The sequence below is a fragment of the Thunnus maccoyii genome, chromosome 4, assembly GCF_910596095.1.
Source record: "Thunnus maccoyii chromosome 4, fThuMac1.1, whole genome shotgun sequence".
NCBI lineage: Eukaryota > Metazoa > Chordata > Actinopteri > Scombriformes > Scombridae > Thunnus > Thunnus maccoyii.
Window position 1 is genome coordinate 18,510,827 of NC_056536.1, and position 13,687 is coordinate 18,524,513.

The following is a 13,687-nucleotide window of genomic DNA, read 5'->3' on the forward strand; positions in this document are numbered from 1 at the left end:
AAAAGTAACATTAATGTCAGCCTATGTTATCTGCTCCCACAATACACTGCTGAGCCCAAGTAATCATCAGCAGCTGTCCACAAACACACATAGACAGAAGCATTTGGGATTCTTTTCTTTCTTTTTTTTTGTCAAAGCTACAGCTTTAAGAGCGAGCCAGCGGATTGACACTGACAAGAGCAGACAGTGGAACAAAAAATGGCAATCATGAAGCTGAGTCAAACAACGCAGGCAATTTCCTGCCACCTCTAGCCCGTTACGGAGCCTAAACCAGCCCCCGGCTCCTCCCACCGTTACACTGCAATGTGTCAATCTCCAGGTAAAAGCTGGAACTAGTCAAAGACAAACAAAGACGGTCTTGAGTAACGTGTTTTCTTTTTGCAGCTCTGTGATACTGTAAGTGCTTGTAAGGTAGGACAAGTGCCAATGGAGTCCAAGCGGCTTCCTGCAGAGCATGGAATGTTTCTGAGAGCACCTGCCTCTCACCATTCATCTCTGTCCAAACACTGAAGCCATACTGATTACTGTAGTTGTGTGGTTTGGACTCTGATTGACAGAGAGTGTTTGTAGGTGTGCGTGTGAGTGTGGGTTCCTGCAGACACTTAACTGAAGTTGTGCTTTCTAAACAGTTTGACAGCACGGACCCATCACTCTATTTTTGTTTGCCTGCTTCCTTTTACCACAGGTTAGAGTTTCAGAAGTAGCTGGAAGTCTTTGGCTTAAAATAGGGCTCATTCAGTCCCTGTGTTTCATCCTGCACTTACATACTCCTGTCTGCCAAATGGAGACTCAGTGCCATCTCTGATGTGGTGAAATCAATCAGTGGGATTGTCAGCTGGTTTTAATGGCCGCTTTGTCTCTGTGCCATGTCGTTCTTTTTGTCTGCCTTCTATCTCTAACTCTCCCTCTTTCTCTGTCTTTATTTCTTCCTTTCTCTTCTAGATCCTTTTTTTTAGTCAAGATGTAAACCAGAACTGGCCCCAAATGCCAACATACAAGAAGACGTTGTTGCTACAATAAGCATCTCTTAACAAATAAAGAAATAAATGTGTGAAAGCCAAGGCTGTTCGTTATAGCCCTCCGACATGTGGCCGACACTATGCAGACCTTCGATGTGGCAGCACGAACACGTGACATAATGCAAACAGGACATTTGTCATCCAGACATTGTTTTAATATTTGCTGAACTTCATTCACTATTTTCTTTCTTTTGGTTCTATTGAATCGCTTCCATAAAATGCCCTGAGTTAACTTTGAGTTTTTCATCGCATTGAGAAGTTCATATCTGTACATGCTGAGCATTCACAACAATATAAGACTATTCAACTCTGTTAATTGAGAGGCCAGATGTGAGTTGGACCTGACTGATGAATATTTCTACTACTTTTGTTTTTCAGATTATGTTATGTCTTTTTATGTATGGTCGACTGTGATTAATTTATCAGTGTGTTTTCCTTGTGTTGTTTTTAAGTTTCTTTGTACACAACACTACCTACAACAAGAATATGGGGGTTATAAAGATGAAACGTTAATCTTGTATCTTGTCCATGTTTTGAGACCAGTAGTTAGGAACCTTCAAGCTCATGTCATCCCTCTGCAGGAGGTTCTGGCTTTGACTCCTAGTTTTGGCAAACAAAAGTGTGCTTGAGCAAGATGGAATGAATAACTGGCGCCTGCGGTTGCGGCTCAATAAATGACCCTGTGCTCTGATCTCCCCATCAACATAAACAAATAAATTGTTAAACATTCACATGGGCATTGCCAATATATTTTATTATATTTAAAACCACAGGCCACAAACTTAAAAAGGGCTTTTTGAAGTTAATTTGATATCAGACAGAAGCAAAATCTCCCTCATATCCCTGTTTCCGATTTTGTGTTGATATTGAGTATGTGGGTCATCTGATAAAGTAGGTCAAGAAAGATTCCTGGTTCATCCATGTCCTTGTTATACTGATGTCATATAAATACATGGCTTACACTCTTACATGATCATTGCACTTCCTATTTCTGTCGCTCTCTTTCACACACAGACACACTCATATGCACATCGGCATGCACGCACATAGACACACACATAGACATGTCTCATATATGGTTTGGTTTGTGGTGATGTCATTTTACAAACATTCAGTGCCGCATGCTTGTCAAGATTGTGGAGATGAAAGCACGGGACGTTGGTAAGAAACTTTAAATCTTGTCCACAAGCAAAAAGACTTTGTAATTACATGAACAATACATTCTTACCCATTGTTCTTCATATTCAGTGCTCCGCAGCACTGCCTCAAACAGTAGCTGTGTACAGCCATGAAACTGTAACTGAGCACATGGTGAACTCTAGCTGACTGGAGAGTCGAGTTACAAACTGGTCCACTGACATCTGAAGCATTGCAAAAATGTCCATTTACATATACAAATTGTGAAGGTAAGGCCGATGGCTAAGCATTACAAAATGCTTCTTACTATTTTGGTCTCAGTTTTTCTGTCTTTAATGGTCAATGAGCACTCAAGGGAAGATTTATATGTGGTGAAGTTGGTTTAGCTATGTGTAAAGGTTATAAAAAAGCTCTGCAGTTAGTGGAGGATTTGGTAAAGGGTAGTAATGTTTGGCATGGTGTGGCTACAGAGTGATTGAGAAGTGGTCTTGTGTGGTCCCACTGGGTTAGGAGTGTGGTCCCATTTGGTTAGGAGTGAGTTAGTCAGAGGTTTATGAATGGAGTGGAAGAGACATCTTTATGGCTCTGAGGCCCTCTCTCGCCACTAGACTACACTAAATGCCAGGAGAGCTCAGTGCAGCAGACCGCTGGGAGCCCCACACATGACGTGTATGGATTTAAATGTGTGTGTGTGCACGCATGTGTGTATGTTGACTCCTCCATTAAGGGTAGATTTAATTTGCAACTATCCTTACATTAAGAAGAATAAATTATGTAGGGCCACCATTGCTGAAAAGTTAGTTGAGCATCCATTCTGTCTCTTTTTAGTGACTCTACAGTGTCAAGTAATGAATGTAATATTTAATATCATAGAGGAAAGATCCTAAGATTTGGTCATCATCTAATAAGAATGTTTTCTATGGCAAAGTGAGTGGAAAAACACGGCAGCAATTACTGTAAAAGTTAGGCTTGGCCATAAACGCAGACTGGAAATGCTTACTGCAACGCTCAGTGTAACACAGTAAGCAGCCCAACCTTTCGTTGCGTAGACACAGGATATTGAAATCTCTTTGGGGTCCATAATGAAATGATTATGAAACAGTCCTCATCTTTGAGTGAAGTGATGGAGCTCTGTGCTGAACGGTGGGCGAAGCCGCGACATCTTTTCCCTGTTAAAGAGGCTTAGAGAACAGCCATCTAACTCCAGTGACCTGCGTTGATTAGAGAAGTGTCTGGCACAGAAGCAGGGCGTGTCTGCCAAGCTTTCACCACCCAAGAATAACGTTACACACACACACAAACACACACATGCGCACACACACGCACACACAGGGTGAAATTAAAAGAAACGCATTCCTTTTATTTTAGCAGACAAGAAAAGCTGACTTCCTGAAAATATAACTACCCCCCTAATTTTGGGAACTCCTACCTCAAATGGCAACTGCGGATTGGAGGGAGTCTGGGTTCCACATCATTTCCAGTCAGTCAGGATCAATTAAGTGTTTCATTCCATTCCTCTGATGTTTCCTTCAGTCTGCATGGGACTCATGGAGACAGTAGCATCTTGTGAAAATTTGTAATGATAAAGACATGAGAGTTGATCAGTATTCGAGCAATTACAGACTGTTGCATTTAACCTGGTCTGCTGTGTTATAGTACATACACCACAAATCAAATGAGCCTCTGCTGAGATGACAATTGTGTCAAATATATATTTAAATCAGCCTTTATCCCAAACCACAAAACTGAGATAATTGCACAGAGATATCTCTCATTATCCTGCATTTTTCCCATTACTCTTTTCTTTGTTTCACCATTTCAGTGTTTTCTGCCAACCCGCCCTTCATACTCTTCAGTGAATGGAAATCTCATGAGTTTTTGACCCTGCCTCTCCCACTCTGAAAGAAGCACGTCAAATAGCTCAGAAGAAAACCAGACAGATGTATGTTTGAAGAGAACATCTGTCCAGACCTATCCCCGTGTCAAATGAGGTGCCAAATACAATGAAACTCCCAGAAAGTTTCTCTCAGAGGATTGAAAAAAAATATATGGAAGCTTTATGTATGTGAGGAGCTCTCTAAGTAGACAATTAGACACAAATTTCCTCTTAAAAAAGGGTTAGTTTACTGAGCTTTGGCCCAAGATATCTGCAGCAAGAGTAGCTTTGGATGCTGTGTGAGTATTTTTTGGCTGGTTGCACAAACACTATCTCCAGCCATTTGAAGGCCAGAAAGTGAGAGATTTTTGGAATAAAAAGAAATGAGGTATTCAGCATTACTTTGAACATGATTTTGGTCTGAGAAATGAATGATGGCTCTAGGGATAACGTTTCAACATTTTACACAAGCCCTTGTGTTCAGCAGTTGTTATGTTCTAACAGAAAACATCCCATTGCTCCATTCCACTTGAATACAGCTGGCTTTTAAAGGATGATTCCCGGGTATTACATCTTTCTCTTATTTTCATTGTTTTTGGCCTTCCTTTCTATTGGTTATTACAACATTGCACTCAAAGTAATTGCTGAGATCGGGAAACATGATGACATTGCTACAATGAGGTGTGACAGAGCAGAAAATACAAGTGGCCGGAGGATCCAAAAGACATTTTGTAAATAAGCCAAACCTAAAATGAAATCACCAAATGTCTTGTATAATCCCTCATTGCAGAGAAAAATTTTGTGTGTGCACATTTAGGAAAGTACAGTAGATCAAAGTTGAACCAAGGAGTCGCTCTGTAAACTATGATAGATGTTTACAACTAACAGCTTGGGTGATGATCTTACATATTCCCTTTGTTTTCTACTCTGACTACGTTTGACTAAATTATGGGTTTTCCATGTGAAGCTTCTTTTTACTAGTGTCACCATTTTCCCAGATATCAGCAATGCAATTGCTACATACAATGTTATTAGTAATAATAAAAATGAAAGCCAAAACTACAAATATGGAACCCAAGTTGTACTAAAAAGATTAGGTGAAAAATTGACATATTCCCTTTCTGTTCAATTCTGAAGAAGTTTGGTTAACTTGTGAGTTTATTTAAAACCAAAACTAGCTGAAGATAAAACTACATACAAATGTATGTAGTATGGATTCAACAATTAGAGTAAGGGTGAATGGGTTCATGTATTTCAAATTGCAAAGAGTTAATCAGGACATGACTAAGTAAATTCCAAAACTGATGGATCACCATTTGATGTAATGTCTGTGTTCAATGATCCTGACCTGCTGTGAATAGTTGGTCGCCAAAGTGGAAGTAATAAAATGTGGAAAGAGAGAAAAATAACACCATGTGTGAGTATCGCCTTCCCCACCTGCATGCTGACAGAAAATATTTGAGACTTATGGCGGTGTCTAGACTCCGCTGATTTATATTAATCTATTAATCCCATCAATTTAGCAGGATTAGCCTCAGAGATGCTGGATAATTTGTGTTCTATGTCCCCATGCTGCAAGACATTGTGCATGCACTACCTTCTGTCACAGCCAGTTTATAGCAGTCACAGCCGGTTAATAGTCCTATGCAACTTGTTTCACCAGATATATTGTGAAGATCTGTGTTGGAAGAGTCCATGAACCCAAAGAAGCTTTTGCCATGATGCTCTACAGCACCAAACAAAAGACATCTGCCTTAAATCCACCCAATACACACTATACTTTCCCCCCGTTTATGTTTTATGGTTTGGAGATTCCTTTATCCCTTCGTGACAGACCTTGTCACCGAAGGTCCAGTTGCTCATTGCTCTCTCAGTCAATACTTCTTTCTCTTCCCTTTTCACCTCTTTGTGTCCTGTCCATCCTTCACCGTGGAGCTGTAATGACTTTAGCAGATGCTTTTTTGAAGTAGCAGATCGTAGCTACTGTGTGGCAGCAGATGTGTCCTGTGTTCTGGGTTTTTGTTTATGTCTGTAACTAAGCCCTGTAGGCCAGTACCAGCCCTGCTGTCTGTCAGATATTAACTGCAACCCGCGCCACACACAGACGAATCGAAGCACTTAACTTCTACAGAAACACTTATTGTTCATTAATTACTGACAGAACATAAAATTATTATATTGAAGTGAATGGGCTTAATGAGAAAGAGACAAAAGTTTGTTGTAGTTGGAAAAGAAGCACATCCTTAATTCTAATCCTTGAAGTCAATTTTTTTTCTGATTTCAGAGGAAGACTTGCGTAATATAAGAGGATTTTATTTTTCTGTTTGTTTGGAAACATTCAAGAGTTATCTGAAGTATGTTTTGAAAGAAGCAGCAAGTGCATCTAACCAAGAAATTCAGAGGAATCCATATTACTGATGCCACTGTTTACATCAGTAATTCACTGTGTGTAAGGCCTTTCCAGTAAACTCTGTGCTTTCATTAGATCCAAACAAATGACAAAAATGGTCTTGAAGACTTATACAACCTTGGGCATGGTAGATCTGGTGTGTGTCCCTCTTAATTGTGTATAAGTGTGTGCTGGTGTGTATGTGAATTATCCTCCCTACTCGCAATTCATCCCAGTCCCTTGGTGGCTCCGAGAGCAAGCTGGTGAGCTCATTTCCATTACATGTTGTGTGTTACGCTTGTATTTCCCATCTAATCCCCCTTGCTGACCCAGTCTGACACTGATCTCTTTTTGTCTAAGCATACAAAAGGACAGCTCAGGACAAAGGAACGAGCCTAAAAGCTCATAAAACCTTCAGATCAAACATACTGTTCATTTTCAGTGTTTATGAAAGACATTCTGGATCTTCATGTCTAAGTCTTGTGCTATGTAATTCCTTCCCAGGCTCATCACTTGATTTATCAAACATTGTCTTTCCGCATTAATGCGTACAAAATAAAGCTGCGTTATTCTATGATTTTTGTTATTGTCGACAAATGACATGAAAAGACCAAAAACCAACTACATGTTAGTCCGTCTTTCAGACTTCCCCAGCCTGTCAGTGGCACCATTTGTTCTTCCCGAAGATGTAAATCTTATCTTTTTAAAAAAGGATTGATTATTTCTTAAAATAACTGGGCACTGTGGTTAAGCAAACCTTAAACAGGAGTGAATTGTGTATTTGTTGCAAACTGTGGATGTGCTGCACTTTTATATTTACAGCAGACAGTGTGTGGGACTGACTTAAAACAAACTACAGTGCCCTAGTTAGTTGTATTGAAGGAACAGGCCACTTAGTGCAACAGTGTGTCTCACGGATGTGTTCAACTACTATGGAAGTCTGTGGTGAGGAGGAATAAACAATATCAGGTTAGGCCACGCAAACAGTACTTTTAGTCAGAATTAGTCAGATGAATTCATTGCTGATTTGGTCTTTTCATGGAATTTGTTGATAATAAGAAAAATATAGAGTATCTCCAGACATATCCTTTTAAGGCTATTTAGTAAAAATCTAACTATAGTGAATCACAAATAGGGTCAAAAACTGAGAATGTGTGGTATAATTTAAATATTCACAATTGATACACAATCTAAATGTAGTGAATTAAGGAGAAAAAAAATCTAAAATTGTGCAGATTGAATGGTAGGTTTTAGTAAAATATGTTTATCATCAACCAGTGTGGTACAAGTGTATGCAATTATATCATGAAAACATACATTAAGGCAGATGCATAGATTATTTTACTTATGTGTCTTGTCCTAACTGCTCATGCTTCATTTTTATATGTGTTGACTTTACAAGGTTCCTGGTATGTTTTTGGAACAAAAACACCCCCCCTCCCTTTAAGTTAAGTTACTCTCAGTGTCTGTCCTGTACCCATATATTGCAGTATTTGAGTCCAAACCAGTAAAAGACATTGGGTTGAGTAATTGAATAACTTGTTAGTAGTTAGAGTACCTTGCATTTGATTTCACTGAGATCGGAGAGGGTGTGCCACACCACATGTATTTGCCAGTCTAGGAGTATTTTTGAGTAGTTGATAAGTTGTTATGGAGATCAGAGCAGGTCGACCCGAACACACGAGAGTGCAGTCAACAGAAACTTGAAGAATAAATCTTTATTCAAGACCAGAACAGGATACAGAAGTGCAGGCAGACAGAACCAAACAGACCAGAACAAAGGATCCAACAACACTGAACTGAAACACAGGACTAAAATAATAACTGAACTAATGAGGACATGAGGTGCAGGTGGAAAGATGGGCGGAGAAACTCTGGTGACGGGAATAAGGTGATGAACATGAAACAGGAGAACAAAAAAGGAGTTCATAGGATGGAGAAAACACTTGGAACCAAAAAGGGCTAATGAGGCTGATGCAGGCCAGCTGTGGTGGGAAAAAGCAGGCTGGGGAGGAGCACAGGAAGAAAACAGCGCAGACAGACAACCAAAAACGCAGAAAACACAATAAATTGGCTCAAGAAAGTCTTAAATGCTAGCAGGCCAAATGCAACACAGAAACACTCTGTGCTACAGAGATAAGTGGGCTGCAAGATAATCTGAGAGACGTGCTAACTCATAATGTCCAAAACATAGTTCTGTTCCATTACACAAAAACTGATCACTACCTGGCAGCTCAATGAAACCAGCCTGAAACACATTCACAAAACAATCTGGTCATTCAACAAACATTCTCATTCTTAACCAGTTGAAGGTAAAAGTATATCAGCTTTCACTTCTGTTCGCTCCTCCAACTGAGCATATGCATTATGAACTAGGCAGTTAAATGTCAGGACAAAATTTCAATGCAATGAGCAACAGTTTCTCATGTGGTTCTTTAATATAATCTATCTTATCTGTCCTTCTCCCACTCAGCCTTGAACAAACAGGGAAAAGCCTGTAGGGCAACTGGTTGACTGGTGAAGAATGACAACTAAGGGACATAGAGCCAGACTGTGACAGGATCATGACATTAATATTTTGAGTAGTGTACATTCCTGCTATGTACAGTAATTACCCTCAGGGTTCCCACACTTTCACTCTTAACCTAGTTGGAAAACTATTCGGATTAGTCAGAGATGGAAAAACCCTGGGCCACATAGTGTCATAAGGTTGCCATCAAATAACCTTATATCTGTCTGGAATAAACAGATAGTTTCCTGCTCCTTACGGGGCAGGAAACCCATGGTAATGGAGCATCTGGTGTACTGTAACATATTGTGGTACCATCCCAGTTTATTATAGCAGTGATTGTGTCCCTGGTTGCGTGTCAGATACTGTAGACCCCTACAACAAAGACAGTGTGAAGATGTGCTAAGTAGTGTCAGATTTGTCAGACTCAAACAAGTTACATTGGTTACATTGGTCTCAGTGTCAACACGCTGGGAGACAGAAACATTAAACCTATGTCAGTCCAACAAAATGAAACATGACTGCACACTAGACAGGTTATGTTTGGACCTGTTTGTGTGTTTATGTGTGTAAGAATATCTGGGTGTATATGCGTGTATATGTTGACCTGGTTTAACCCTTTAAAAGACTCTCTGTGGTGTTTGCAAGAAGTAAAGCCAAGCCAGCTGCTGCTTTGTTCCTCTCCCAGGTGTCTCTTTTAGCTCACCCCTCACAACTGACTCTGCCTTCATGCCTTTCTCCTCTCTCCTCCCCCCTTCACCTTTTACAATTCACCCAAACTATCCAGTGGTGGTGCAAGGCAAATATTACATAGAAAGCCAGTCAGCTTGGTATGGAGATCATATCGCCATGTGATGGCATCACATGGATATATCATAGTTACTTGCTTTCACAAACCAGAATGAGCAAGTGCCGTTACTGTGGCAATGCTTCTCATTCCCTTTTGTCAGGAACAATAGCATTTACAAGGCTTTTGTGGACTACAAAACAACACAAAGTGTGATTTATTTTCTCTCTCCAAATACTGTACAAACAACACGTACACTGTTTAATAACAGAGGAATTATGTGCATACCCCTATGAGGGGACATCAACGATATAACTGCAATCAGCAAGAAACAACAATGTTGTTTTCTCTAAAAGATACACGCACAATCACACACAAAATAACAATGACTAAAGCATTAGATGGATCATATTACAAGACAATATGTTTTAAAGACAACAACCTACATTATCAAAACAAAGGTAACTTCCTGCTACACACAAACTTACTGTTGTAAGAGAGGTCTGCCAGATGAATGAATCCTGCTTTGCTCCATGGGTTGTTCAAGGAGCAGTTTGACCAGTCAAACAGTAGGCAATGCTAGCAGAAAAGCCAGTTTAGCTTCACGCTTCCTGTTAGCTATTTCGTTTTTGCGTAGTTCCCATCACAAAAAGACCTATCTTTTCACTTAGCTCCTGAGTCAGGTCCAGCTTTGGGGTAGGCCTACCATTCTGTTTTATCTTCAGTTGCAGCTCAAAAGCAAGTTTAGTAAAGTCATTTTTTATGAGAAACTTGAGGTCCCCATCTCCATCAATTCTGATAACTTGCTAACTGTTGCAGTCAGGTTGGAGACTCAGTGCAGAACCATTCAATGTTTAGCTTGGTCAAGCCTGGCCTCAGTCTCTAAACTTTTACTTTTTTTCTCTAAATGAAGCCAGGCAAAGCTAGCCTCCTTTGAGCGATGCATAGACAGAGACTAGACAGAGCAGAGGACATCAACTACACATTGTAATGCATGCAGCAGAGGGGTGCTGTTTTGCTTGCTACACCAACTAAAGAAGAAAAATATGATGTTTTGATAACAAGGGATTGGCAAAATCAGTAAAAGACACATAGGTGCGAATGATGAATTTCATTTTCTTTATTACAATATATTTATGGAGAGGCCAGGGTTCATTTGGCCTCCAAGAGAAACCACATCTGAAACTGTCTCCTGCATATACATAGACATTTCTCCACTCCAGCTTCCTCTGCATACTTAACTGCCGTTTTCAAATAGCACTCTCGCATTGTAGTTTTGAGAGGGATACCAGGGCCCACATTTATCAAACTTTAAGTATAAATATTACACTTAAGACAGAAAGACATAACCATCTTAACAATAAAAATGTTCTTCGCTGACTGTGAGCAATGAGACACATTTATCAAGTGACTTCCTACTGACAGTAAAAGTAAAGTCTAAAAGTTACTTATAAGAGCAACTCTCAGGTGATCACATGATTGCTCAGAGAGGGAACAGCCAATTGGAGATATGAATTGACCCTAAATTGTACATTCTTTTTAAAAATCCCTACTGTGTATTCAATAGTATGTTATTCGGCAAGGACATACTGTATACAGAAATCTTTAAATCTCCGATATCTATTATATTTATAATGTATGAATATATAAATAAGGATGAAATAATGTTGGATATTGCCTGAAATAGAAACAAAATCTGCTGCAAGACAGTCTGGTGTTGGTAGATGAGGTACGTCAGAGAAATTAAATAAAGTGCAGACGATGAGGATGCTTGGCAAGTGATTGCAAATAAAATCAGATACTAGATTTATAATATATTGTAATATCCTAGCATATGCTCCAATGTAAATATTAGGCAAAAACTTTAACTATTCGTAATTATTATTGTTCATCCTGACCTATGATATTTAGTACAATCACACAGAAAACAGAGGCTCAGCTGTCTCTGTACTGCAGCCATCTACTCTTTAACCAACTTAATTTCAGTTCAATTCAATTCAATTTTATTTATATAGCACCAGATCACAACAGAGGTTATCTCAGGGCACTTTTCACACAGAGCAGGTCTAGACTGTACTCTCTATTTTACAGAGACCCAACATTCCTCCATGAGCAAGCACTTGGCGACAGCAGCAAGGAAAAACTCCCCTTTAACGGGAAGAAACCTCAAGCAGAACCGGGTTCTAGGTGGGCGGCCATCTGCCTTGACCGCTTGGTTTGAGAGAGAAAGAGGGAGGGGGAGAACTTGAGCGACCTCTCCTAAATTTGAGAGCATTTTTAATGCTTGATATTTTTTTCAATTTATCAGAACTTTTTTGATAAAGCTTTTAGTCTTAAGTTTGTGAGTAGACGTAAAAGTGAAGATTTTTTTTTACATTTATCTTTCACTTAAGTCCAAATTTTTACTTTAGCAGTTAGATAAATACAGGCCCAGAGACTGTTGAAGTTGTTTAGCCTTTTGAGTGGGTGTGCATAAGGCTGGAACAATACTGTCAAAACTGTGTCATAAGATATAAACATGAATTTAAGTTTCAAATGAAGACCTCACATGTAGTGTTTTTACCAAATGTTGAAAGCATTTCTAGCATTTCACAATTCATGATGCTTAATTATACTGTCAGGCAACTTTACAACTTGAGCAAGGGAAATTATCCATGACACTGTTATTATTTCACTGTTATTATTTCACATTTTTACTAGCAATTTAATATCTAAGGCCTGCCATGTTAATGCTAAATTTGAGTTGTCAGGACAGATTAACCAAAATTTGTCTACTGACAACAGTCATAAACCTTCAGACAGTTTATTTCATGTTCATGTCAATTTTCGTGATACTATGCCAATTATGCATTCAAGTTAAATGTTGCCACTGTGGTAACTGGGAAGCATTTATGACCTTCAATGAAATCCTGGTTTTATACTTGCACAGTCATCTGGCAAAAGAAATGGATAAGTATTACATGTAATCAAATGTGCACTACAAAATTAGAATTCTTAGAAAGGCAAGATAAAAGCACGATAAACTTGGAGAACAGAGTGAAGTACTTCATGGGAGATTAAAGGAAGCCATCAGACATGGAATTTGTCATTCAGATATAGCTGACTTTTACAGAAATATGCCTGATGGGTAACATATTAGCCTTATATTTGCCTATTTACACATCTAGCAGATATGCCGCAACATTAACAATCACCTGATGAGTTTTGAATTCAATATTCACTCTCCTTTTAGCTCTGTTCTGATTTCCACCAAATCCTGAAGGAAATACGTGGCTCTGGTGTAGCTAAATGCCTCACTTTCCTCCCCATCTAGTTACTTATTTTGTCTGTCTGCTGTTGCTGGGAAGCTGGATGCTGGGAAGGTTGTCTGTAGCCACAGCTTTGGCCAACAAGTCTTCCTAATTAAGTGACAAAATACGCCGTTGATCCATGCAAACAATACATAGAAGCCTTTTCTGATCTGATGCCCCCCCCATCAGCAATAATCGGCAGGACATCATTTGTCTGTGCCTTCCAAAACCATTACGTGACAATGCTAAGGTTAAGGTTTGGTTAGGAAAAAATCATGATTTGATTTAAAATAAGTTCTTTGTTATGGCTAGGAAAACTTTTCTCTTTTCTCTGAAACTTTTTTCTGTTTAAATTGACTACTTCCTTAATGGTAGGGACCTTCGTCATCATGGTTACATGAATAACCACGTGGTTAAGGTTAGAGGAGGATTGTGGTCATGTTTTTCTTTTATTTTTTTTTAGCTATTGACTTTCAGTTGGAAAAGGGAATTAAAGTGCAATGTTTTGTCAACCAATCCTTCCACCCTGACCTTCTTGCATCTCAATACGTATTCTTCTGAACTTATACTTGCTATTTTGAGTGCATAAATGCGTTCACACTGACAATTATGGCAAAATGCACTATGAGTACCTTGATGGTGTACTCAGAACGATCAAAAAGTTGAGTGTGGAACGCTGG